A 17300-nucleotide genomic window follows, 5' to 3' on the forward strand; every position below is an offset into this window, starting at 1 on the left:
GCCCTGTGTGGCACAGAAACAGGGCGTCGCTCCTACGGAAGCCCTCTGTACGGGACACGTACACCCTGAGGGCGCGAACTGAGCACAAAAGTTCCAACCTCTCACCATGGCCCGGCTCGAACGCCGCAAGGCTAAGGGGCTGGTTGACGAAGGTAGCAGAGAGGGTCTTCGGGAGGAAAGAGGGGTTTAGGCCACAGGGTGACCCCACTGTCGCCGGAGTGCCACTGCAGGCACTCCCCACTGACTGACAACGCGTGTAGTTCCCCGACGCGCCTCGTTGATGTAATGGCCAGAAGAAAGGCAGTCTTCAGGGAGAGCCATGAAATGTCTGCCGTGAGCAGGGGCTCAAAACGGTGCGTCGCAGAGAGCCTGCAGCACCAAGTGAAGGTCCCATGTGGGTACCCGGCTCCGTCGGGGGGGTCTCAACCAGAGAGCACCCTTCAAGAAACGTGCCACCAAGGCGTGGGACCCCACGGTCCTTCCCCCAACTCTGGCATGCTGAGCAGAGATGGCAGCTGCATACACCTTGATGGTGGCAGGGGTAAGACCCTTATCAAAGCAGAGACTGGCGGAACAGTCGAATGGTCGGCAGGGGGCAGCATGTAGGCTCCTCCCCCCGAGTTAAGCACCAGTTGGAGAGAAGCCTCCATCTGTTGGCATAGAGGGCATTGGTGGGGGGTGCCCGAGAGCTTGCAATGGTGTTGACCACTGCCGGCTCACAAGGACCTCGCAGGGGGTCCGGCCCTTCAGCGGCCATACCCAGAGCTGCAGACGGGCTGGATCCGGGTGCCAGATCTGCCCTCCCAGCTGTGATAGCAGGTCCGTCCTCACTGGCAGGCACCAGGGGTCGCCGTTCAGAAGTTGCAGCAACTTGGGAACCACACTCGGCCCGGCCACCGGGGGGGGCGACAAGCAGCAGCCCGTGGTGGTCCATCGCAACCCTGTGTAGGGTTGGCACGATCAGCAGCAGAGGGGGGGAGGCATACAGCAGTTGCCTCGGCCAAGCATGCGCCAGCGCATCCTGGCCCAGGGGACTGGGGCCGTGGAGGCTGAACCACAGAGGGCAGTGTGTCGACTCCTGGCAGGCAAAGAGGTCCACCTCTGCCCTGCCAAAACGTTCCCAGATGGCGAGAACCACCGCTGGGTTGAGTCTCCATTCCCCGGGATCGGGGTCCTGGCGGGACAGCAGATCCGCTGCCCTGTTGGCAGTGCCTGGCAAGTACATGGCACGCAGGCTCAAGAGATGTCGATGGGCCCACCGCAGAAGTTGGCCAGCCACTTCCAAGCACTGGAGGGACTTTGTGCCTCCCTGGTGGTTGATGTAGTACACTACCGTAGCGTTGTCCGTCCGCACCAGAACGTGTCTGCCGGTCAGGCCTGGGAGGAAGTGCTGTAGGCCGAGGAACACAGCCCGTAGCTCCAGCACGTTGATGTGCTGCTGTCGCTGCCCTGGACTCCAGTAGCCTCTGACGGTCCGGCATTGCCAGACTGCACCCCAGCTTCCCAGGGGAGCATCCGTGGTGATGACCTCCCTCCGGGAGGGGATAGCCGCCGGCGGAACACCCCGCGAAAGGTAAGCCCTCCTCCATGGACGGAGGAGCCTGAAAAAAGTATCCGTCGTCTTCACGAGCCTGTGCCCGTGCAGCACCGGGTGGAGGTGGAGACCGTTGAACCACCTCTGAAGCGGCGTAAGTCCAGGAGTCCCAGCGGGACCAGAGAGGAGGCTGCCGTAAGCATGCCCAGCAGGCGCTGAAAGGTCTTCAGGGCGAGTGACCTACCCCGTCCGAAGCGGCCAAGCAGTAGGCGGATGTTGTGGATCCTGGTCTGGGAGGGAGTTACCATCAACGACCTCGAATCCAGGTGCATGCCCAAGAAAGTCGTCTCCTGGCTGGGCACCAGCGAGCTCTTCTTGTAATTCACCCTGAGCCCCAGCTCTACGACATGCGAAAGCACAGTCGCGATGTTGGTGCGGGCCTGAGCTGCTGACTGTGAACAGACGAGCCAGTCGTCCAGGTAAGGCAGGACACGCAAACCCCTTGCCTGAAGTGGTGCCGATGCCGCTGCCGCACACCCGGTGAACACACGGGGTGCCAGCGATATCCCAAAGGGCAGAACATTGAACTCGAAAGCCTGGCCCTCGAAGGCAAACCGCAGGAACTGCCTGTGGTGTGGCACAATGGGAGCATGGAAGTAGGCGTCTTTCAGGTCGAAGGTGACAAACCAGTCGTCCGCCTGGATGTGGTGTAAGACATCCACTGTACGCAGCATGCGGAATCTCATAGTCCTCAAGTGGGAATTGAGGGACCTCAGGTCGAGGATCGGGCGGATACCGCCGTCCTTCGGAACCAGAAAATACCTGGAGTAGAACCCACCTTGCTGTCTCTGCCTGTCGACGGGAGAGACTGCTCCTTTCTCCAGGAGGGTGGCGATTTCCTGCCGGAGGACGAGGGACTTCCCCGGATGGCTCACGGTGGTGTGTTTGACCCCATGAAACGTGGTGGACGGCGGCAGAACTGGATGCGGTAACCCTCGGTGAGGGTCACCAGCACCCAGGGGTCAATGCTCTCCAGCTTTGGAGCTGTTCACTGAAAAAGCGGCCGACCGCCGGCGCGCTGATGTCAGCGCCGTCCAGAGCGCCCCCGTCGGTCACCATGGGGGCGACGAGGAGCGGACTGGGTGTAGGGGGCGGCACCGCGGGTCCGGGAGGTGGTGGGGCGGCGAAAGTCATCAACCCGTCTGGTCTCCTGGCGGGTGCGTGGCCGAGACAGAGTCGGTGTGGGCCCCCTGAAGGACTGGGCAGCATTGCCATGGTGGTGGGCCTGGCGGGGGCCAGCGAACTGCTGTTACGCCTAGATGACCTGGGCACTCCGATCCAGGGCTTGCTGAGTGGCTTCGCCAAACAGCTCCCCGGGGACAACAGGGAGAGAGTGCAGCACACGCCGGTCGGGCTTGGCCAGAGGGGACTGTGCCCGCCATATCTGCTGGCGGCCGAGGGTGAGATACGACATCAGCCGGCCCAGTTCCCGCGACGAGTAGGCAAAGGCCTGGAGCCGCGTCACACAGCTCCCGTGATGCCGCGCTCGTCCCCTCCAGCGTCTGGGGGTCCATGACACCTGGCTGGCAGAAGGGAACTTAAATAGGGCGAGAACGCTCCAAGTAAGTAGCCCAAAATAAACTATCAGGCGGAAATAAAAAAGAAACGACCGGGCGAACACACCCGTGGTCGGGAATATTAACAAGGATGGCGCCGTGCGCTACAGAACTGATAAACAGCGGCGAGAAACACCGCTTTAATTTAAATGAATGAAAACCGCTTACCTGAGCGACAACAAGCCGGCCTCCAGCAGCGAGGACACGCCTCGGAGGGCTAGTCAGCTAACTCCACCGAGCGAGAGCGCTCAGCTTAACGGAGTAACAAACAATACGAATACAACACACAAGACAGCCGGCCCGTGAGCAGGCCGGAGACAAGGCTACACAAAACAAGCGGTTGATAATATTAACAAGGATAGGCACTGTGCGCCACAGAACTGATAAACAGCGGTGAGAAACACCGCTTTAATTTAAATGAATGAAAGCCGCTTCTCAATGTTGGGCATCTGCTGGAGGCCGTAGGTAGGGGTGTCCTGCATTGCCGCCAGGGCCCTGCAGTCACTAGGGAGGTGGGAAGGCATCTAGGGTCCGCCCAACACCTCTGTAACTCCTCGATGTATGAGGCCGAGGGCGGAACAGACAACGAGGAAGGCTATGCGGGACCTCTGAAGAAAGCGCTCTGATGCTGGGCCACCGGGGCGTGTCCAACCCCAGACGGGCCAATGCAGCCCTCAGCGTTGGCTGGATGGATGAGCATCCGCCTTCCGACGCTGCCACGGTGCCATGGCTGGTGGCCTGGGAACCGGCCGGAGAGGTGGAGTCGTGACCATCGGACCCACCGCAGTCAAAGCTCTCCGAAGCCCGGATCGACAGTTCATCCAGGCCGCGTGCATCAACGGCCGGTGACAGAAGCGGTGGTGATGGTGAACAGTCGGGCTGCCAGGCAGAAGGGGTGGCTGCGGGAACACTGCCCCCTGTGGCGGAGGCTGAAGATTCGCCAGCAGGGCCTTCATCTCCTCCAGCTTGGTGGACATCACCTCCACCTTCTGAGCCAAATCGCCCGAGCGCTTCTTTTTCGCCTTAGAAGCGAAGACGTGTGGGGGAGCCCACGGCGCTTGCTGGGCCCCGCTGCTGCAGCCGACACCGTGTCCTGTCCCCCCGAGGCCCGGGGGATGTCAGACGGAGGATCCAGCCGAGCCAGCCTGGCGGTCCGCGCAGCCACGCTCAGGCACATGCAGTCTGCGCAGGCCATGTCCGTCAGCCCCTGCCGCAGGTGATCAATACCCAGGCATGAGGGGCACTCGTGGTGGCCGTCCTCCAGTTCGAGGGGGACCCGGCCGTTGGCGCAGCGAGAGAATAGGTCCATGACGCCTGGCTGGCAGAAGGGAACTTAAAAAATAGGGCGAGAACACCCCAAGTAAGTAGTCCAAAATAAACAATCAGGCGGTAATGAAAAACGACCGGGCGAACACACCCGTGGTCGGGAATATTAACAAGGATAGGCGCCGTGCGCCACAGCACTGATAAGCAGCGGCGAGAAACACCGTTTTAATTTAGATGAATGAAAACCGCTTACCTGGGCGACAACAAGCCAGCCTCCAGCGGCGAGGACACCGCCCCGGAGGGCTAGTCAGCTAACTCCACCGAGCGAGAACGCTCAGCTTAACGGAGTAACAATACGAATACAACACACAAGACCGCCGGCCTGCTCACAGGCCGGAGACAAGGCTACACAAAATAAGGCGGTTAATAATATTAACAAGGATAGGCGCTGTGCGCCACAGAACTGATAAACAGCGGCGAGAAAACACCGCTTTAATTTAAATGAATGAAAACCGCTTACCTCAATGAAGACAAGCCGGCCTCCAGCGGTGAGGACACCGCCCCGGAGGACTAATCAGCTAACTCCACCGAGCGAGAGCGCTCAGCTTAACGGAGTAACAAACAATACAACACACAAGACCGCCGGCCTGTGAGCAGGCCGGAGACAAGGCTACACAAAATAAGGCGGTTAATAATATTAACAAGGATAGGCGCTGTGCGCCACAGAACTGATAAACAGCGGCGAGAAACACCGCTTTAATTTAAATGAATGAAAACCGCTTACCTCAATGAAGACAAGCCGGCCTCCAGCGGTGAGGACACCGCCCCGGAGGACTAATCAGCTAACTCCACCGAGCGAGAGCGCTCAGCTTAACGGAGTAATAAATCAATACGACAAGAGAAAAGAGTTGGTGGACTTAGCGCAGTTTCTTGGAGGATGCATAAGCACAGCCCCAACCCTACGGGTAACGAAACTACCACAGCGCTTTGTCCAAATTCCAACTCGCAACCTGCAAACGCGAGAAGATGTAAGAGGTCACTTCCTGGGTTTACCGGTCCTTTATGCCGGGGTCACGGGGTGACGTCACCCAGGTCACACGTGACTTTGTTGTTACTATTACTCGACCTGCACGTTCGTGTGATGGATATCCATGTGCTGAAAGCACCGCCTCTGGCGGTCAGGAGAAACGAAATAGAACTGCTGATTTTGAGAAGGAAATTAAATTATTATTGTGGAATTGTCATTTTCTGACTGTTCATTTGAATGCTTATACTGGACTAGGCAGGGAAATCTATTGGCACACCAGCCCCACTAAGAATTTTTTCACCAGCCACCACTGCATCCTGCCTCACCAAAATCTATGGTCATGCGCTGCTGCTGCTCATACTTTCATTTGCAATAACAGAAAACTTCAGACAACCAAAGTGACTTGGCTGACTGACTACAAGACATGAATACATTCAGTTCCTTTTTGGCTGAATGGTGTTTTTAACAGGAGACTGGAGAGTTCTGCTGTAATGCCGACTCTAATTAAAATAACCATCTGTGATTTTAAAAAAATAAATAATAATAATAATCATCATCACTTAAATGAGGCAATTTAAAACTGCACAACCTTTAATTTCTCAAACCATCCCAGTCTAAATGATTTCTGTTAATCTCTAATCATATGTTTATACTACTATGCACTTTTTACACTATTTAAATCGCACAAAACCCCACTTTAACTTCAATTTGATTCAGAATTTCTCACGTGCTCCATACAGATGATTACCTGAAATGAGTGGCAGTTGGTTCTATTCACCTAGTGCTCACGAAAAGTTGTGGCCCGTGAGTCATTAAAGCTGCGCTCTGCATTGATTAGCACAGCAGGTCAAGTTATTAGCAGCCTGTTATTCAATCAAGAGCCTGCAGGACCGACGAGCACAAAAGCTCGTAGGTGCAAACTTGCACTGCAAACTTGCAGGTGGGTTTTTTTCTTCCCCTCTGATGACTTACGCTCCTTTCAGAATATCTAATTCCATTTGTTGGACATTTCATTCAGAAAAGTATTGTATTACAGAAGAAAAATCAGGACAATCAGAATTTGTCATTGTAATAAATACAACGAAATTAAAAGCTGATTGAGGTAGATAACTAATGATAGATGATAAATCATATGGAACAGTCAACAGGGAGTGGGTTTAGTGCATGTTGGCATTCAGTAGGGTTATGGCTCTAGGGATAAAACTGTTCTTGAGTCTTAGTCCTAGACCTGATGTACCTGTAGCGCCTCCCATACCCCTTTTCCACCAAATCAGTTCCAGGGCTGGTTCGGGGCCAGTGCTTAGTTTGGAACCGGGTTTTCTGTTTCCACTGACAAAGAACTGGCTCTGGGCCAGAAAAAAACGGTTCCAGGGTAGCACCAGCTCTTTGCTGGGCTAGAGGAAAGAACTGCTTACGTGAGCGGGGGTGGGGGGGGCAGAGTTGTTAAGACCAACAACAATACCAAGACCGTGAGAGGGCACCATTTTTAAATAAGCGACGAGATATCATGGATGCAGTAAAGCAGCAGTCATCCATTATTGTTGTTGCTGCTGCTGCTTCTTCTTATCCGTGTTGTTGTTGCTTCGATGTTCACGCCAAGGTTTATGCAAACGCAGCGACGTAACTGACGTATACAATGACGTAATGACGTGGCTCCCCTTAGCACCCTGAGCTATGGAAAAGCAAACTGGTTCTCAGCTGGTTCGCAAGTTGTGAACCAGCACCGGCCCCGAAGCAGCCCTGGAACTGATTTGGTGGAAAAGCAGTACCAGAGGGCAGCAGGTGGCTTGGGTGAGAACCATCCTTAACAATATTTCTTGCTCTGGTGAGGCAGTGAGAGTTGTAGATATCGTCCAAGGTGGGGGAGAGGGTGGCCGATTTTCTGCGTTGTTTTAACCACTCTGCAGCCTCTTCCTGTCTGCTTCAGTGCAGCTGGCATACCACACAGGGATGCAGTACGTCAGCAGCTCTTGATGCAGGATCTGTAAAAAGTCTCCAGCAGCTTACTATCCAGGTTGTTCTTCCTGAGCACCCTCAGGAAGTGTAGTCGCTGCTGGGCCTTCCTGATAACTGCCATGGTGTTTGCAGACCAGGAGAGGTCCGCAGAGATGAGGTTGCTGAGATACCTGAAGATGTTGACCCTCTCTCCACAGTCGCTGTTGATGTAGAGGGGAGTGAGGTCAGCCCTGTTCTTCCTGAAGTCAACAATGATTTCTTTAGTTTTTGAGGTCTTCAGCAACAGATTGTTTGTTTTTTTTGTTTGTTGAGCACCACTCTGTCAACCTCAGGACCTCGTTCCTGTAGATCACCTCCTGAGATCAGCCCAACCACAGTGGTGTCTTCAGCAAATTTAATGATGGTGTTTCCAAGTGTAGGTACACAGTCACAGTCTAAGGACTACAACTCCCATCAACTAACTTCTGCGGTGACCTATGTCACGGCTGGGCGGGATCACCTATGTCACTTCCTCCTTGATCCTATAAGTGACCCGGAAATCCGCCATACTTCCTCTTTTGGCTCCGCGTAAACTCAGCACATGGACACAAGGAGGACCGCTCGCCCCAAGCACCCAAGATAAAGACGTCTTTCTCCCAAGAAAAACGATTCAGCGTGGTTTTTGTTTACCATTGGCCACGGTAGAACTACTTAAATGTACTCTCTCGGTTAAGCTACAGCCAGTTTGTCTATTATCAGTAACGTTACGACTGCCGCCCAAGCAGTTTAATTAAAAGTTAGAAGCGACCGAATTCCTTCTAACTAAAAGCGCTGTGCACATTGTTTGATCAGAGACTTTTCTTCACAAACAACAAAGCGTCGGACCAAGAATTCTCTGCGTCTTCACGGAAGCGACTCACGTGCTCCTGTGAACTCTGAAAGTTTCGGAACATCTCTGTGTAATCTTGCATAGGAGCAAGATACCAAGTAAGACTGGCATTTTTGGGCACAAAGACTAGTCTTAGGAATTAGCTTTATGAAGTAGTGTGAATTTAAACTCAGGAACTGTTTAATTGGGTACACTGCAGACACTTAGGGTGTTTAAATGATTATTGTTCTATTTGTGTTGATCTCTCAATGTTAATAGATAGGCTTTTGCATGCTCTTTTGCTATTCTTTCTAACCTTTAATTTAATTATTACACATATCTTGACCTCATCAAGATTTCAGTGGATTTAGTAAATGTTATAAGCTAGTGGGTTAGCTACCACAGCTAATTCTTTTGTTCCCACCACGTGGTCACACTCACCCAGAGTTAATTCTTTTGTTTAGGCCACAGGCCTCACAAACACACCTTAGCTAGCAACCTAGAGCTAATTCTTTTGTTCCCACCACGTGGTCACACTCACCCAGAGCTAATTCTTTTGTTGGAGGCCACAGGCCTCACACACACACACACACACACACACACTCATCAAGTATATGACTATCATATTTGAATGTATTCAACTGCTATTATTCAATTTTATTTTTGTTATAATAAATTCAATTTATTGTGAAACTGTGTTTATTTGTTGTACCGATATTTTCAAAGTCACACAATCTCAAAGAATTCCAAGGTGCATGAGTTGTGTAATACGGTAAGTGATCCATTATTGTTGTATTGGTAGTGACCATAATAATTTGGAATATACCATAATTTAGCTGTTTGGTAATTTATTATTAAGCACCAAGATTAATGGTATTATTAATGAGACTGATTTAATGAGACTGATTTAATGATTTAATGAGACTGATCACTTAATTACAAATTGCACCTACACAAGGTAGACAGGAGTGCAGTCGTGTGTGTAGAGAGAATAGAGTAGGGGGCTCAACACGCAGCCCTGGGGAGAGCCGGTGCGGAGTGTGCAGGAGGAGGAAAAGTGAAGGTAGAGTTTCAGTGTTTGGGGGCAATTTGTCAGAAAGTCCTTTATCCAGGAACAGGTGAGTGAGGGAAGACCTAAATCCAACAGCTTGACAATTAGTATGTCTGGGATGGTGGTGTTAAAAGCCGAGCTGTAGTCTACGAAGAGCATTCTCACATAGCTCCCCTTCTGCTCCAGGTGGCATAGGGCACTGTGTAGAACTGTGACTACAGCGTCTTCAGCAGAAGAAAATGTATTATGATTTCCATTTCACACTCGCTCACAGGCAAATGTCACATGTTAATAATAGCATTATTCTTTCATGAAATTTACACATGTGCCTTTTAGACAGTTGGTTCACACATTGTAGGCCCTGTGGTTTTATTTTTCACATGTAATTTTTCCACATGAAGGCGGATATGGCAATTTATCTTATTTGGTCACATATTATTCATATGGTCACATGTTCACCTGAATTCTCACAGGGCTCGAAATTCATATATTTTTTCACCAGCCAGCCGGACTAGTTACCTTCCAAAGTAACTAGCCAAACAGAAAATCAACTCGCCAAAATTTGTTCATGTATGAATTTTACTCAGGGGTGAAAGTAACTTTTATTGCTTGCTGTTACTATTATTTTGAGTCATAGTGCGTGCGAGCACCGAAAAATACACCTAATTATTTATTATTGTCTACTTATCAAGCATTCACTAGGACTTCTTATCACTCAGTAGCACTAGTATAGTACTTTTTTTATCACACTCTCACTCTTTCATCCACCTGTATCAGTTTTTGATTATAAATAAATTGCAAACACATTTCAACAACACAATCGTTTTAATAAAAATGTTTTTAACCCAACAGTTGAAAACTAACTTTTCATTTTGGACATTCTATCTACTAAAACACCTTGGATACCAGCTGCGCACGTTGGCGCAAGATGGTTAAGCAGTGGGCTCCGCACACTATCTCGCACGCTGTCTGTCAAGTGAAACACGGAAGGAATTCACTTCAGACATAATTCAGAGACTGGTCAGAACGGAGTTATATGCAGTGTATATTGAGGAAAACGTGTTGCTTTTGGTAAATTAACATTAGCAGATGTGATATGCTGCAAGTGCATTTTTTTTTTCAGAGACAGTACATTTTTCTTTCCGGTATGGCCAAATCTTTTAGTGGTACACCGGACCGGCCAGGACCGGCTTACTTTCACCCCTGATTTTACTTCTGTCAAAAATAACACAAAAGAGAGTAGTTACCATTGTTCATGACTAATGTGCATTTATTTCAAGAACTGGAGTATTTTGATACTGTTGTTAAAATACATAAATGAGAACACCACAGAGTACCATAATATATCATCAACAAATAATAATATATTGGGGGCGGCACGGTGGTGTAGTGGTTAGCGCTGTCACTTCACAGCAAGAAGGTCCGGGTTCGAGCCCCATGGCCAGCGAGGGCCTTTCTGTGTGGAGTTTGCATGTTCTCCCCGTGTCCGCGTGGGTTTCCTCCAGGTGCTCCGGTTTCCCCCACAGTCCAAAGACATGCAGGTTAGGTTAACTGGTGACTCTAAATTGACCGTAGGTGTGAATGTGAATGTTTGTCTGTGTCTATGTGTCAGCCCTGTGATGACCTGGCGACTTCTACAGGGTCGCAGGCTCCAGCTTGCCTGCGACCTGTAGAACAGGATAAAGCGGCTAGAGATAATGAGATGAGATGAGATGAATAATATATTGGACTTTTTTCCTCCATCAGCGGGGGGGTCTGCAGGTTGGGATGTCTGTAAACTGATCAGGATGCTCTTTGTCTAGCATGCGCTTCATGAACAGGCACACGCGCAGTCTCTCTCGCACATTCTGTCATATGCGTGATGCAGACATTGATGTTTCGCGTGCACGCTCTTGCTCGCTTGCTCTAGATTCCGGGAGATATTATCCAATTTGCGGGCATCAGGGAGCCACTATCAATATGCGGGAGACTCCCGGAACCTCCGGGAGACTTGGGATGTCTGTTATATGCATGCGCAGTAGTGAAAAAACCGACAGCCTGACCCTCCTGCCAATAAACACATCGATTAACACAGACACAGCACGCGCTTGATATGTGGCGGCTTTAGTTGACGGTGTGTCTGAATCTTCGCTTCATATATAATTTTTTTATTTTCAACTAGCCAGCCGGGCTGGCTAGTGACAGGAATTACTCACCAAATGACAAATTAAGTCGCCTCAGGCGACCGGACCACCGCGAATTTTGAGCCCTGTCTCATGTACACTCTTAGGGCATAACAGTGAAATACACCTTCAGTCGTGGTCAAATGATCACATGTGAAAAACATATGATCAACATGTATGTGGTATTTCAACTAGGGATTGTCATGAACAAAATGCATTATATAGACTGCATACAGTACATGGTCAAAAGTATGCAGACACCTGACCATCACACCAAAATGTGTGGGCTTTTCTCAAGTCAGTCTTAATTTTGACAAGAATTTTAAGTTTAGTTTTAGTCTTTGTCACTTACTGAAAACTGTAGTCGATTTTAGTCTTTTTTTTTTTCAGTCAAGATTTAGTCAGACAGTTGCATGATACTATAATACATTTGGCTGAGGGATATTCCTCATAGCTTTAAAAAATTCCTGTAAGTTGTACTGTAAGCACCCTAAACTGTGTTTTTAGTCAGAATGTGTTCCGGACTTACTGTAATGTAGGAGCCATTTAGTGTTGATTTAGACTGAGTGTGTCACAGTGAACGTGTGTGAGAATGGTTGTTTGTCTTTGCGTCAGCCCTGCGATGACCTGGCGACTTGTCCAGGGTGTACACTGCCTCTCACCCATAGTCAGCCGGGATAGGCTCCAGCTTGCCTGAGACCCTGTAGGACAGGATAAGCAGCTACAGATAATGGATGGTGTTCAGGATAGGTTTGCTTTTTAGCTTCAGAATTTATTAAATATTAATATAAAAGTTTGGCCCTGATACTTCCTTACACTCCCCGGCCACTTTAAGAGAAACTTGTTCTTGATTCTAACATCCCTTTTCTTGGCTGCAAGAGTGGAACCCAATGTAGTCTTCTGCTGTTGCATGCTGAGATGCTTTTCTGCTCACCACGGTTGTAAAGAGCGATTTATACGAGTTACTATATCCTTCCTGGAAGCTCAAACCAAACTGGGCATTTTCCTCTGACCTCTCTCATCAACAAGGCGTTTGTTTCCACCCACAGAACTGTCATTGCTCACACAATGTTTTTTTGTTTTTCACACCATTGTCTGTGCAAATTCTAGAGACTGTTGTGTGTGAAAACCCCAGGAGATCAGCAGTTTCTGAAATACTCAAACCAGTCCATCTGGCTCAAACCAACACCCATGCCACAGTGAAAGAAAGTCACACTTAGAGATCACAATTTTTTCCATTCTGATGCTTGAAGTGAACATTAACTGAATCTCATGATTTCTATCTGGTGGTTTGATGCATTGTGCTGCTGTCAAGGGATTGGCTGATTAGAGAACTGCATAAAACAGCAAGTGTGTGGATGTTCCTAATAAAGTGGCCAGTGAGTATTTTGCTGTTGTAGTTAAAAGCAGTTGCATTAATTGTTTTGCTTGTATAAAATATCCCTCTGTCTGATATTGTAATGTTAGATTCCATTTAGCTTTTGTGGATGTGAGTATTATATTAAAGCTATACGGCCTTTTGATTTCATAAAATAAATGAAACTTGGTTCCTTCTGAAATTTGGTCATTGTGATAAGTTTATTTCTGTAATATCTCACAAAATATCAGGCTATTCTGTGGCTGTGAAGTTATTTAATTTGAAGGGATTCCTGAGCAAATAACGTGCATGAAATCGCTCGCTTCGTGCAGACAGAGGAAGTCCATGTGCATATCCACAGGTTTACCATCTTCTTCTTTTGGGTTTTACAGCAGCTGGCATCCAGTGTTGCATTACTGCCATCTACAGGTTTACCTTTGACCGTGCACTGACAGTTACATCACTCTGTCACTAAATGAACAGCTGATCACACAGAGGTGCTCGCTGACCACCGATATTTATTAGTTTGGTCCTGCGTTTCCTTTCCTTCGCAACAAATCTTTTCTTCTCGCTTTCCATTACTATAGTCGGTCTTTCACGTTTCATTCGCACACTTGCGTCCTCCATTTTTTTCCTCCAGTTTCAAATTTGTATCCCACAATACCTTGCGCGAATGGGGAAAGCCCACCACATGATGCATGATATAGTATCTTGGGTCATGGTGAAGCAGCAAAAAAAAAAAAAAAAAAAAAAAGAAAAAAAGAAAAAAAGAGAATTGAGGGCTACATGGCCCTAAATCCTTTTTTTTTTTTTTTAACCTAATAAAATTGCAAGTCTGGGATTTGAATTCAGTAGCTTTCGGTCCATTAAACAAAAATAATTGGGTGTTGGGGAAAATTCTTTTTGGCCTACACTTAAAAGCCGAAAGTCAGTACAGCTTTAACAGAAATAAGATGGTCAGGTTAGGAGTAATATAGTTTTCTGACTGAAATTCTAATTTCAGTTTTTTTGCTTTGAAAATTTTTGTCCTCCGAGACATTTTTCACACCACACTTGTTACAAATAAGCTGCTCCATAAGCTGCCAAGGAAAACAAGAGCTGCTTCATGTGCTTCCTTCATGTATATAAAAATGAACGCTTCACTAGGCTGTCTGCCTGAACAGAGCCAGATATTTTATCTTGTCCTTACTTGTCAGGGCATAATGAACAAAGATTTCACTGTAATTTTCATTGTCATTTTTTTTCCCCATTTACACTGTTGTCACAATTTAGTCACAAAATAAAAGTAGGTCAATGAATACTTACCATCAAATTTTCATTGACAAATTTAACACTGTCTCAAACTGCTGCCACAAAGTAAGAAGCCCAGAATTATCGAGAATGTTTTCGTATGCTGTAACATTAAGATTAGTCTTCACTGGAACTAAAAGGCCCAAACTTGTTCCAGCATGACAATGCTCCTGTGCACAAAGTGAGCTTCATGAAGACATGTGCCAAAGTTGGAGTGGAAAAACTCAAGTGTCCTGCACAAAGCCTTGATCTCAACCCCACTGAACACCTTTGTGCAAGGTTGCCACCTGTCCCGGTTTTCACGGGATTGTCCTTTTTTGTAGCCCGTCCCAGATTTTTTTTTTTTTTTATTTGTGTCCCAGGAGAAATGTCCCGGTTTTTAATGGGCTATGTCAACATGAACATTCCTGATAATCTAATATGTTTTCCTGCACGTCCATGCACTCCAAATATGTGTTGCATCTCACTGTGCTCACTCTCAGTCTCTCTCTCTCTCGTGCGCAGGCTGCATGCATGGCCACTGACAGGGCAGGTGGGGGATGTAACGTAGCATAGCCATCTCGCTCACGCATCAATTAAACTGAGGCGTGCTGGAGGTTGGGAAGCGGAAAGCAGAGTCAAATCGCAAATCAGGTTCTTATAAATATCGTTGACATCATGGGAGGAGAGATGACTGAGGATGATGGTACTACGGGGGACTGACAGGCCAGTTGAAAAGAAAATGAAACATTACACTTATTTTAATAATGACTGGATGAAAAATGTAAATTACTCATGGCTAAAACCCACCCCAGGTGATCCACATTCTGCTACGTGTTCCCTTTGCTCAGCAAAGATTATCGTTAAGCATGAAGGGAAAACTGCTTAAAGCCTAGGTCATAACCGGACGTACGATTTTTTGGCCGTGCAATTTTTGGCGTTTCCCAAATCGCTGCGTTTTTTTTTGTTCATGGAGAAAGACGCACGTTGGCCGTAAGTTTGTCTTGCAACCTGAAAAAAACGTAAGCGCCCATAGAGTTTGTTTGACATGACAAAGAACCTCTGCGGCCGGTCTGCGGCCAGTCTACGGCTTGAAAATCAGCACGTCACACGCGCGCCCTCAGTGCGTTTCACGCGCGCCCTCCGTGCGTTTCACGCGTTTTTTGCACGTAGACCGGCCGTAGGAGCACGTATGGCCGGTTGTGACCGAGGCTTTAGATGACCATGCCAAAACCAAAAAACATCAGAGTCGCGTTCAGGTTACGAAACAAACAAGGGCAATTTCATCATTTATGATAACCAAAAGCTCAGCAGACAAAGTTACTGTCACTGAATTAACAGCCCCTCATCATGGTGTGCGACGTGGTCATAGCTACCTGTCAACCGATTGTGGCAACAAAGTCAGTGCTAAAATATTTAGTGACTCAGACATTGCAACAAAGACATCCTGTGGCAGAACTAAGAGTGAGGCCTTAGTCGAAAATGTGTTGGCACCATTTAGTCAGCAAAGACTAGCAGAAGAGTTGAAGAGAGCACACTACTTTGCAGTATGTTCTGATGCTTCCAACTCAGGCCATACAAAATTGTTTCCCTACACAGTCCAGTATTTCAGTGCCTCTGAAGGTGTCATGTATGGCTTGTTAGAATTCTATGACGACCCTGACGAGTTTAGTGAGGCCATATTCAAGCAGATAGTCACTATTACTGAGAGCAATGGGCTTTCAAATCAGCACCTATGATGCAGATATTCATGAAGTGTATATATGGTATATATTTTTATAGGTGTATTAATGTAGTTTGGATTTCGGGGTAGTTAAAAAGGGGTGGGAAATTAAAAAAAGTATTGTACTTCTTCCCACTCCTTTTTCGAACAATGTGCGGTGTATTGTAATGTATTAGCTCTTGGTTATTTTATTTATTCTTTTTTTGTCACTTTTTTCATTTTCTTTCTTTTGTATGTACAAATAGTTACATACATTTTTATACATGTTCGAAATAAAATAAATTCATTCATTCATTCAATGTATCAGTTAATTATGGGCAGCACAAATCTGTCTTTCAGAAACTCAAAGCAGCTAATCCACATTCTGAAGGGCAATTGCAAGTGTCATATCATTAACAACACTGTGAAAAACAGCAAATTGCATCTTCAGTGCTGCAGGGTGTGATGTGGAGGCCTTTGTGCTGAAGGTGTATAGTGAATTCAGTTGTTCTGCTAAAAAAGTGGAATTGCTTAAGGACTTCTGTGAATTTACAAATACAAAATATAAGGACATTTTGAGATGTCCCCACACGGTGGCTGTCTTTGCTGCCAGCAACTCAGAGGATTTTGGAGAGTTGGCCAGCTCTAAAGTCTTATTTTGTGTCTCTAGGACAGGAGGACTGCCCAAGTATCATCTGGGCATTTGTGTGTGGTGCAACTGATGCAGAGAATGTGGATGGTACTGTTGCTGAATGTGTCCTGGCATTCATGCACAATGTGATGCAAGAGTTTGACTCATCTACCCATATTAGAATATTAGAGAGTAACAGTGCAACTGTTATTGATGTGCACTCTGATGAACCATTTGCGCAGTCAGCAGAATGCAAGACGCAAAGACCAATTCTATGGCAGTAAAGCAAAGCAAACACTCAGGAAACTTCTACCTCTACAACAGGAGAAGTTCAAAAGCCTGATAGACAGATTTTTTGGAAAAAGCAGTGCAATATCTTGAGGACAAACTTGATTTCAATGATCAGATAATTGCACATATTGCCTGTCTCAGCCTTAAAGAAGGACAAATCACTCCAGTGGTATGAGTTGGATCTTTTAGTGGAGAAACTTGCCCTGGATATTGATGAAGACAAGCTGTACAGTGATGTGGTCATCCTGAATGAGGTGTTAGACACCATTCCAAAAGACCTAACACCAGATAGAAAGTGGGCCTTTTTTTTTCAGCAAGGCAACTGATGCCCTGTCCACACTAGGGATTTTGTACCGATACAATACTACTTTTGTACCACAACACCTGTCCACACTAGCAACTATACCGGTACTGTAGCGGTATAACTGTATCGGTACGAAACCCACAAATGTATGGGTTTCGTACCGGTACAGTATCGGTACTGTAGCGCTTCACTGTAGTGTGGACAGATGAAGCGGTTCTGTATCGATACAAATATAATGCACTTGCGCAAAGTCACATACCTCAATCGATGTCTTCGCTGAATAAAAT

The 17300-nt window shown here is 47.5% G+C and overlaps 1 protein-coding gene across 1 annotated transcript in view; it reads right to left on the minus strand.

Annotated features, from left to right (window-relative positions):
- LOC132871269 (syntaxin-1A-like) overlaps window positions 1–17300 on the minus strand; it is a 422244-nt gene that overhangs the window by 327518 nt on the left and 77426 nt on the right. The gene's annotated exons all lie outside the window — the stretch shown is intronic.

Source organism: Neoarius graeffei, chromosome 23 (genome assembly GCF_027579695.1).
Source record: "Neoarius graeffei isolate fNeoGra1 chromosome 23, fNeoGra1.pri, whole genome shotgun sequence".
NCBI lineage: Eukaryota > Metazoa > Chordata > Actinopteri > Siluriformes > Ariidae > Neoarius > Neoarius graeffei.